Below are 11635 nucleotides of genomic sequence, written 5' to 3' on the forward strand. Positions count from 1 at the left end.
CAACCCATTCAAAGCCTTATATACCTCAATCAGATCACCGCGCAGGTGCCTAGTCTCCAGCCACTGCAATTTGCATACTGTTCTAGACGTACGCAAACATTTCACATTTAGTGCATTTTTTTAGACTGTGCCATCGTAATAACTGAACAAATGTCTTACAAACTGTGATACATATGTCAGATAATGTATGTTCATTTAATTTTCTTCCTCTTCATTACTGCTAAACACAATCAAATGAGAGTTTTCTCTGTTGCAGAATTTCTTCACCTTTTGTACTTTCTTCTACAGCATCTAAATTTTGTATATCTTCTGTTCTTTTTTAAAAAATCAGTAATCTGGGATTGTTTGCTTTTGCTTGATAGATCATTGTAAATTGTATGATATAGAGCTAAGCATTTTTGAAGCTCTCTTTTGAACTTTGTGTTCCTTTCAATCAAAGGATCTGAATTCAAAAAATAAGATTCTAATTGCTCAGCTAAGTTTATGCATTCCCCTATGTTATGTTTGTTTGTTATTTGTTTTTAGGAGCATTAGCAACTAAGGCCATATTGCTCTGTAGATATGCGATGGTCATTCCCTGACCTTTCTGCATCCTATGTATTTGGTGAGCATGGGCTTGAACCCCAGTCTACTCAAGAAGTGTGTGCTATGCACTGCTGCTGCTGCTGCTGCTGCTCCTGCCCACCTGGCTACAGAGGCGCCCGCATTCCCGCATGCTTTTTAGTGTGAAATTTGGAACTTCAGAATTTTCATCTGTGCTATCATCCTCTGAATTGATTTGGTTTACCTTCGATGCCATTTCCACCAAATCCACTTTGCTAGCCTCTTTTTCTACCAATAATCCTTGAACATCTTCAGTAGCCATATCATCAAACCTTCCCTTCCCTTCCCTTCCAACCAACTTAGCAAGTTTTACTATCACACCAATTCTGTTTTCTGCCTGGTTCCACCATATTTCCTGAATGACTCTGGCCATACATTTTTCCAACATTTACTGTTGATGGTTTTGCTTCTTTGAGCGATAAAGCTATGATTCTGATACAGTCCACAATCGAGAAATGTTTCCATGCCTCTATCACTTCAAAAGATTCGGAATCAAATTTTTCCAAAATCTATTGTAATGATTTTCTAATGTAATTAGCTTTATAGGTAGATATAATGCCTTGATATTATGGCTGAATTAAAGAAGTTGTGTCAGGAACAGTTGTATTGGATGGTCGGAACATTACTTCAACATTTTGGATGACTTAACTTTTTTTGGATGGCTTGGCACATTGTCCAATAATAATAAAATTTTGAAGTCTAGATTTTTCCAATTTAAATAGTTTTACACAGCTGCCACAAACCAATTTAGAAACCATTCTTTAAATAAATCAGCAGTTGCTGATTTATTTAAAGAATTATACCAAAATTACACCTAAGTTCCTTAGGCATAATTTATGGCTGGAATTTAATTTACAACAAAGAAATTATTCCAATATGGTTCTTAAGAACAAAGTTTAGTAATAAATACCTGTAAAAATTTATAAATGATCAAATAAAAACCAAAATAACCTTACAAAAACCTTAAAAGTCACAAACTGCATGCTTTGAAGTCACAATTTTTTATGGTCTCAAACAAGTACAAGTTCAATAGCACAGAACCTAACTAACATTTAGATTTCCCAACAAAATATTTTTTTTTGCATAATGACTAGCGAGTCAACAGTGGGAATTACAAAAAAAAAAAAAAAATGGAAATGTTGAGAAAAATTACATTCAACATAATAGCAGTGTTCCCCCCCCCCCACACAAAAGCTAAAAAATACTGTGTTATGTGAGGTTTGCCACAATTCTCTAACCATGTTAGAGTGAAACTGTGTTATATAAGTACCACATTGTACAAGGATTGGTGCAATTTATCAATCATGTTAGAGCAAAACCGTATTGTAGAAGTACTGTGTTATAGGTGGGGTTGCCTGTATATTGCAATATTGAGCTTACATTGTATGTATTATGTTATTGAGCTTATGGTATATGTATTTCATATCTCCTATTAAGTTTACGTTATATGTGTATTTCGTATCTCCTATTAAGTTTTCGTTATATGTATTATGCTATACCATTATGTTTGTAAGTTCTAAATAATTATAATAGATAATAAATTTATCTAACGCTAACCCACGTGATTTGAACTTTTGAGCTGCCTTGTCTATCTGTTATCTTGCAAAAAGAATTCTTCTGCTCCCATGCTTATCTTTGATAACATTCAGATTTGTAGACAAAATCACATCTATCTTAGGGCTTACCTTGACTTCTAATGTCTCTTGGCATAAGCACATCACAAATATTGCTTCCTCTGCATCTGAAAACTTGGTTTTCTCTTTTGCTCTTGGCATAACTTTTCTTCTAAAAAGCTGCTCACTCTGTACAAATCTCAACTCTGCCCTACCATGGAATATTATTCCCACATCTGGGGTGGTGCCTCATAATCTATCTCAGGCTTCTAGATGCCATTCAAAAGAGGGCAGTTAGGTTAATTATGACAAGTCTCTCCACTCTCTGTCTGATAGAAAATCTGTTTCTGCTGCATGCTTTTTCCTTAGATATTTCCATGGGCACTGTTCTTATTAGTTGGCTTCTGCAATTCCCCCTCTCTTTAAAACCAGTCCGAGCACCTGCCACAATCAATCAGAATCCTTTTATTGTCCAACTTCAAGCTCATAGAACCAACTTTTTGTCTTCTTCATTTATTCCTTTAACTTTGGTCTTCTGGAACAACCACCCTTCACATGTACTTCCTGAAAATTGCAATTTGCAGGAATTCAAGTCTAATATCAACAAGTATTTTATTTAAACATCGCATCCTTCAACTTATGTATGGTACTGAGAACTGTAGGTTCTAATACCTTTCATGTTTGAGGTTTTTATTAAAAAAAAAACTAAATACATGCAAACTACATGACTTTGGATTTTATGGATGAGCTGTAGTACACCAACAAAACTTAACTCACAATGTGCATTGTCACTTTGCTAGATGCACAAACCCATTGTAATTTGTCCCTGGAATACTGGAAAGCTGCTATTCAGTGAAGAATCATAGCACACAGATTTCCAATATCAAAAGACTTTTGAGTGTAGTGGATTCACAGAGAACATTATATACTAGAGTTTTTATCTCAGCTGCGAAGTTTTGCAGAGGTGCTGTTAGTGTTTTGGGTTGTTTCCTGTGGTTTGGACTAGGACCATTGGTCATTTTTTTTTGGAATGACAGATATTATATGGCTCAATGACATTCTGGAAAATTCTTCTGTCTTTACACTGTGGGAGCAGTGGTAGGGGGCAATCTTTTTCAGCACAACAATTCGTTGTGTCACACTGCATGTCCTGTATGGATTTGGCTTGGAGACATGGGCAGTTCATGTAGAAGTTTCATTTGCCTACCCAGAGCCCAACCTTAGTTCCATTTAACATCATTGGGATGAACTGAAATGCCATCTTCAGGCCAGCATATGCACACAATCAGTAGTTTGGCTACTGTGTTGAAGGAGGAATGGGCCAAATATTATCTTCCAAAAATTGGTTCAGAATTTAACAATTAAGAGTGTAGTATGTAATTAAGGCATTGAGCTGATATGTTATTAAATATTGTGCCAGTAAAAGGTTCTTTGAAAGATTCAAGTGTCCATTCACCTTTATGTACTGTTTATGAAGGGTTAAGTAAGTGATTGTCAGTTATATGCACCCATAGAGAATGTTTCAGGAACAGCAAGTTTGCTAGTATCAGTTAATCTTATTCTATGGTATGATTGCATCATGGGATTGCTGTGTGTGTGTGTGTGTGTGTGTGTGTGTGTGTGTGTGTGTGTGTGTGTGTGTGTGTGTGTGTGTGTGTGTGTGTGTGTGTGTGTGTGTGTGTCTCATTGGTTGCACCTATTTGTGATTGACAACATCTCTCAGTCAAACAGAATTTGGGTGCAACCTCAGATGAACTTTTCCAAAGTTTATCTGCTGTACAGGAAAGTGTAAGGCAAGTGTTTATCTAAAAAAGTTCCTCTTTAATGATTGTATAAATTTAAGGTTTACCTTTTTAGTTTTCTGAAGTACTGCTGAGAATAACATTCAATTTAAAATTTACAAAAACATGAATTTTAACACTTTTGAAATATACCACTTTATCCACAAATTAATATTGAACAGGCACCTTATCACCATAAATAGCAGAATGCAAGATCAGTTGAAACTGAGCCACCAGATAACAAGTAGTTGAAATACTATGCCTAGCCCAAAGTTGGGCAGGACATTTTGATGCTGTCATTATCATGGACTGGCTAACTTTGTGTGTATGCAAGGTACAGGGAGAGTTTTAAATAGATTACTTGGCAGCAGGTGATGGATTATAATGTATGCATTTAAAAAAAAAATGAAATTAAGAAAGGCCACTTAACATTAACAGAATTTGGGTGGGGTGCAACCTCATTTGAGAAATCAATTGTTTGGCTTAATTATCCTGTGCCTATTACCCTAATGTTCCCAAAGGTGCTGGGGGGGCTTGGGGTCATAAAGTAAATCAACTCACAGTTAGAAAATATCTCACTCAAGCACAGTGCTTTTTCTTATTAGCAATATCACAAACCTGTAGAGCTGTATATATTGTTGCTTTGCAGGCGTTAAATGACAAAATTCCAATTTAGTATGAAATTATGGCTCAATATTTATTATACCATAGATGTTAAAGTCACAAAAAATTTGCCTACTAGAGTTGGTAATTACACATTAGACCTGAATGACTCTGAAAAGTTAGATATGGTTTATATCAGGAATGAGTTTATGCAGGATTGGCAGGAAGAATGGTCTTCTGCCCGGTTGGGCAGATTGACTTACAAATATATTCCAAATGTTTTTGAGTTTAACAAACTAAACTAGCGAATTTTGCAGATAGGTTTTTTAAGAGGAGGAAAAGAATTGTAAATACTGACTTGGATGTTTAATATTAATACTTGATGGATGTCTGGATTGGCTTTACATATATTCATAACAAAAAAAAAATAAAAAAAAATTCTGCTGAGCCCCTAGTTGTGCCCTAGCAGTTATTTGGTACAGTTAATTAATAAGTTAAATTAATAAGTTAATCAAAGAGCGGACAAAGCTCTTTGAAGCTCTTGGAACAGAGAAGTTTTTCCTGATTTATTTTCTGATTTATTAGCTTAAATTGTCATATTAACTTATTTCTAGAGTAGCTTTATATTCCTAGTTGCGATACTTAGTTTAACGTTTAACTTAGACAGAGATTTTGTAGGTATTACTTAGTATCGGTAACGGTATCAAATCCACGTGTTAAGTACCGTTCGTGAATTCCCGCCATTTTTACACGATAGCATAACCTTAGTGTAGTATAGTGCATAATATAATATTGTCAATTAATCAGTAAATCTATTAACCTTGATAAACTTTATTGTCAATTAAATTGTACTTTTAACTCTATATATATATACTGTATATAACGACTTAATCGTAACAAATAATTAATACATATAACTGTTTTGGGATATAACTTAAGGATTTAATTTTGTTTTGAAATTTTATTGAATTAAATCGGAATCATGACTCAGACCAGAGCAGCAAAGCAAAAGGCTCAAGCTAATGGGAGTGCTGTGGTTCTGGGGAGAACTGAGGGGGCCAGTTGCCCTCTGAATCACAGTCTTTTAAAATGCACTGTTTGCTTGATGTTTGCGGAGCAGTCGGGTACAGGACATGATACTGCCAAAGGGGATTTTTGTGTGTGCACGATGTAAGGAGTGCAAGGAAATCAGGCGACAACTCAGCGTTGTTATGGGCCTTTATGAGAGCTTGAAGGACAGGGTGGATGCCCTCGAAGGAAATAAATTCAGGGCCCATCAAGCTCTCAGCCACCCACATCAACTCCAGAGCTTGCACTTGGTCATCAGGCAACACAGAGGCAGCCCCCTAGGCAGAATGTGCTGGTCCCACAGGAACTAGTAGTTGTTGGTGACTCTATTGTCAGGGAAGCGGGGAACATGCTTTGCAAAAAGGATAGGTGGAATAGGATCAGGGTATGTCTGCCAGGGGCAAAGGTTGATGACGTTGTAGAGCAGATATCATCTTTTAAGGGCACAAAAGGTGATATAGTTGTACACGTTGGCACTAATGATATTAAGAGTAGGAGACCGGCGGAATTACTTAGCAAGTACAGGTCACTGTTGAAAAAAAGCCGTGAATTAGGGTTGAATTTGAAAGTGTCTGCAATTCTGCCCAGACACGATAGGAGGGAGTATATGATGAGCGCCTTGTCGATCAATTCGGCCCTGGAGGGATTGTGCAAGGCTCAAGGGGTGAAATTTTTTTCAGCCTAGACTGTACTTGTTAACAGGAGAGATTGCCTCTACAGGGATGGGATACACTTAAATAGAAAGGGTGCAAGAATTTTTGCTGATGCTGTCGAGGCAGAGTTAGTTGGGTCGGAAAACTGCTAGTTGGGGGGGATACAAGGACTAATAGATTAACAGTAGCCACTGGCAGAGGTGGAAGTGATTCTTGCACTGCTTCTATTGAAATGAGCAGAAGTCTGAAAAACAAGATGCAGGATATTTCAGAGACTGCTGGGAGTCATTGCGATACAAGTAAACACATGGGTTGTGTTAGGGTAGCCAAGAATAGAAACAGGTGCATGTATACCTGCGTGTACACCAATGCTAGGAGTTTGGTAAATAAATTTGATGAATTTGAGGTATTGCTCAAAACATCAAAGGCAGATATTGTTGGGATATCAGAGACGTGGTGTCACACAGATATAAGGAATGCGGAACTGGAATTTGGGGAATACAATGTGCATAGAAAGGATAGACAGGACAGGAGGGAAGGAGGGATTATGCTATTAGTTAAGAAACACATAAAGTCCAAGGAAGTGAAGCCAGTCGACATCGATGGACAGGGCAGTGTCGAGTCAGTTTGGTGTGACATAAGCATAGGGAAATCAAAATTGAGAGTAGGAGTGTGCTATAGGCCTAATGACTCTGATGAGTATAATAAGATATTGTACAGGGAAATAGAGTGGGCCAGTAAATCAGAGAGTCTTATAATGGGGGATTTTAATTTCCCAGATATTGACTGGAATTTGTCGGTTGGTCACTCGCACACTAGCAAGGCTTTTGTGGATTTATTGGATGATTGTTTTCTACATCATCATGTTCGTGAGGCAACAAGAGGGAGCAGTACTCTTGATCTGATTATCAGTAGTGATTCTTCATGCATTAAGAATCTGCAGATAAATGAACCACTAGGTGGCAGTGATCACAGTGTGTTGAAGTGGGATTTACTCAAGGAGGTAACTACCATCAGAGGTAAAGGGAAGGGTTTTTGTTTTCGTAAAGGCAACTATGATGGTCTGAGACAGTATTTAAATTCTATACAGTGGGACCAACTGATGATGTTACCAACAGCAAACTCAAAATGGGAAGCATTCAAGGAACTAATCTTGGAGGCTACCAGGCTTTACATACCAACTAAGAAATATTGTTCAAGGTTTAGGCCTAAATGGTTGTCAGATGAACTAATGAGACATGTGGCAGAGAAGAAAAATGCATGGGATACATACAAATTAATGGGTGACATGGAAGCCTATGATAGATATAAGTTGGTCTGTAACCAAGTCACAAAGGAGATTAGGCAGGCAAAGGCAGACTACGAAAAATCCTTGGCAAAGGATGCAAAGAAAAACAGAAAAGAGTTCTTTACCTATTTAAACTCAAGAAGGAAAGGGATGAATCAGATTGGTCCACTGGATATTGATGGTTCAACAGTTTAGGATCCTGCTCAGGTGGCTAACAATCTAAATGAGTATTTTGCATCTACATTCACGCATGAGGAGTTATTCAGGAAGGAGAATGATGTAGGTAAAGTAAACATTGGCAGTGAGCTGGATGATTTTGTAATAACTGAGAGGAAAGTGGAGGAGAGATTGTTGAGGATAAACATAAAAAAGGCACCTGGGGTGGATGGGATCTATCCAGTTATATTAAAGGAGGCAGCAAAGGAGGTAAGCAAACCCCTAGCCATAATTATGAGAGCTTCTTTGGACTCAGGGGAGGTACCCATAGACTGGAGATATGCAAATGTAACCCCAATTCACAAAGGAGGATAAAAGGCTGACACAAGTAATTATAGACCTGTGAGCTTAACTTCTGTTCCAGGTAAATTAATGGAGGCACTGGTTAAAGAAGCACTGCAGGATCATCTAGACAAGAATTCAGTTATAGCTCAGATGCAGCATGGTTTTGTTAAGGGCAGGTCTTGCCTGACCAATTTGATTGGATACAATGATGTAGTCACAAAAGAACTGGATGCAGGGAATAACTTTGATATTATATATTTGGATCTTAGAAAGGCTTTTGATACTGTTGCACATGGAAGACTGCTGCACAAATTGGAGCAGTGTGGCATTGGAGGCAAATTGCTGTTATGGATAAGGGGATGGTTGAGTGGCAGAAGACAGAGAGTGGTAATCAATGGACACTGCTCAATGTGGACTAATGTTATTAGTGGAGTTCCTCAGGGTTCAGTGTTGGGTCCGTTGTTGTTTTCGGTGTTTATGAATGATATTGATGATGGGATATCAAGTTTAATGTCCAAGTTTGCAGATGATACAAAGGTTGGCAGGGTTGTTAAGGACACCACTGACGCTATGCTCTGCAAAAGGATCTGGAAAGGTTGAACAGATGGGCTGAGAGGTGGCAAATGAAGTTTAACATTGACAAATGTAAAGTACTACATATGGGAAACAGTAACCCAAGAGCAACGTATCAACTCTGCGGTACTACACTGACAGTGGTGGAGAATGAAAAGGACCTGGGGGTAATTGTGTAGGCAGATATGAAGTTCTCTGAGCAGTGCAGACGAGCTGCAAGAGTAGCTCATGGTGTCTTGTCAATGATATACAGGAATTTTTCTAGCAGGGATAAGGAGGTGATTATTCCCTTGTATAAGGCAATGGTTAGGCCACATCTTGAGTACTGTATACAGGTCTGGAGGCCTCATTTCAAGAAGGATGTAGAGCTGCTGGAACAGGTTCAGAGAAGTGCAACAAGATTAGTGAATGGAACAAAGGGTTGCTCTTACGAAGAAAGGCTAAAGTTTTGCAAATTACAGAGTCTGGAGACTAGGCACTGGCGAGGTGATCTGATAGAGGTGTATAAGGCTTTGAATGGTTTGAGCATGCTCAATGCCAATGGGATACTTCATCTTGCTCAGAATAATCAGCTCAGAGGGCATAAATTCAAATTGAGGAAGGACGGATGTCGGATAGATGTGTGGAAATTTGCCTTTGGCCAGCGGGTGGTTGGTTGGTGGAACCGACTTCCATCACTTGTTGAAGTTGATAGTCTAAACAAATTTAAGGCTCAACTGGACAGGTATTTCGAGCGAACGGAGGGGGGAAATGGGAGTGGTGTGTTTTTTTTTTTTTTTTTGGCTGATGCTGAATAAGCTTGCTTTCTTGCATCATATGCCTCTACTAATGCTAATTTGAGAATTGTTGCTGAGTTGTAGAATGTATCCTGAATGCCAGTTCTAACAATTGTTGGATAAATATATGTATGCTGTATACATTACGAATAGAATTTGACCTATTTTGTTTCAACTACCAATGAAATAAAGACAATCAGGGTAGTCCTGATTGTCTTTATTTCATTGGTGGTTGAAACAAAATATTTGTGATGGAAAGTCTGATGAGATAAGAGATCATTGTCTTTAGAGCTACAAAGTTTGTTGCTCTACCTATCACTATTTATACACTATTTGTATCAGTTTGATACAAATAGTGTATATATTTGTTAATTGACAATGATTATTAGAATATTTTGATAGAAACCTGGTTAATTGAGTCATTAGACTAATATGTTTTTAGTTATTACCTCTGTAATAACTATTGGACTGACTGATAGTGCTTGTTAATAATATAAATTACTGAAGGGGTTGTGATGCTTGTCAATACTTATAGAATTGGCTGTTGGTGATTAATCATAATATAGGTGATGTTGTTTGGAAAAATACTGGATATGGTAATTGATACTAAAGCTGAAATTATATATGCTTGGTTTAAATCTTGGTATAGAGGTAACTGATTGTTGATGATATAAAAAGGTACTGATGTTATGTTAGTGTTTATTTTCTGACTCAGTCCTTTAAGATAGCTGGTAACTCTTTTAGAAGTTCAGTATCTTATAGTATTACTTGATGAATGACACAGTTGTATTAGATTTAATTGTGAATATTGAAATATGGTTAACTCTGGGTTCATTCTATACATAAATTGTGTATATTCCAGTCTTTTATCTTTTATTTAGAGTCGATTTATGAAAGTTAATGCAAGAATAAGCTTATTAATCTCTCTCTCTCTCTCTCTCTCTCTCTCTCTCTCTCTCTCTCTCTCTCTCTCTCTCTCTCTCTCTCTCTCTCCCTCTCCCTCTCCCCAATGTGTGCACTGGATAAGGAGATTGAATTTATTTAAATAATTCTGTAATGTAGTGTATTTTGTGTAGGGTATTTATTAATTGTTTTGTTGTCTGGTTGACAGCTGGTTTAGTGTTTCAAATATCCCACTTGGGATTTAGTAATATTTTGTGTTGTCCTGATGGCAGCTATACTTTTCACTTTATTTTTCAATATCCATAAGTGCTGGATACATAAATTTCTTATTATAATGTTTATGGATAGTCTACTAGCTGTCTTATTATTCTCTTCTATTCTCATTATTACTAGTTATTTTTCATTATCTCATTATGAAATCAAAATCTCATTATTTTCTATGCTTTTGATCCTCTCCTACTTTCCTTTCCTTATTTCTCCCACTATTATCCCATTTATTTTCATAATTTACCTTGGGGTTTCCAGGTAATCCCTGCTAGCCCCAGTACGAGACTTTTAGTTTGGGATTCCTGGTGTGCCTCCACGTGGCTTGGGATGGGAGTCAGGGGGCTGGGACCAGGTGTCCCCTGGCTGTGAAGACCCCAGGTGTCAGCACTCAACATTCAACAGAACAACACATACACTACACACCCACATTGTCACACTTTCTGGCTTTGACTCATGCCTTACAGATGCAACTGCAGCACATAGGGGAAACTCTGGAGACCGCCAAAAAATACAAATTATACTTGAATTCCCAAAGATAAATTTGTGTGATATGCTTATTCCAATGTTCCAGGATAATTAGAGGCTACCAAGTTTACATGTTATTCTAACTTTTATTCAGAAGTGTATCTGGAACTGACGTGAAGAATTATGTGCTGTGTATGAGATGCTATATACCAAGTTAGGCTTTGATATACATTAATTTGGATGGGGAAAAATTGAAAATTGCTTGGAGCTTACAAGTTGGGTTTGTAACAATTTTATATTTAATATTTTTCATACCACTAATCAGTGTAGGACTACAAATAAAACACTTTGCATGCAACTTGTTTCATTGGTTCAGAAAATTTATTTGCAGTTTAGGATAATTTTGACTTAAGAACATTTTTAGGAATGAGAGTTCATTATCTAAATATAATAACTCAACTCCTAGTGGAGTTGAGTTTTGTTTGTAGAATGATGGACAGACATAGTGAAGACAGTAGGCACTTCATGCATATATCTAATG

At 37.2% G+C, this 11635-nt stretch overlaps 1 protein-coding gene across 5 annotated transcripts in view; it reads left to right on the forward strand.

Annotated features, from left to right (window-relative positions):
- LOC150082988 (uncharacterized) overlaps nucleotides 1–11635 on the forward strand; it is a 1785507-nt gene that overhangs the window by 741060 nt on the left and 1032812 nt on the right. The gene's annotated exons all lie outside the window — the stretch shown is intronic.

This window comes from Mastigoproctus giganteus, chromosome 7 (assembly GCF_048544385.1).
Source record: "Mastigoproctus giganteus isolate SK-2022 chromosome 7, ASM4854438v1, whole genome shotgun sequence".
Taxonomy (NCBI): Eukaryota; Metazoa; Arthropoda; class Arachnida; order Uropygi; family Thelyphonidae; genus Mastigoproctus; species Mastigoproctus giganteus.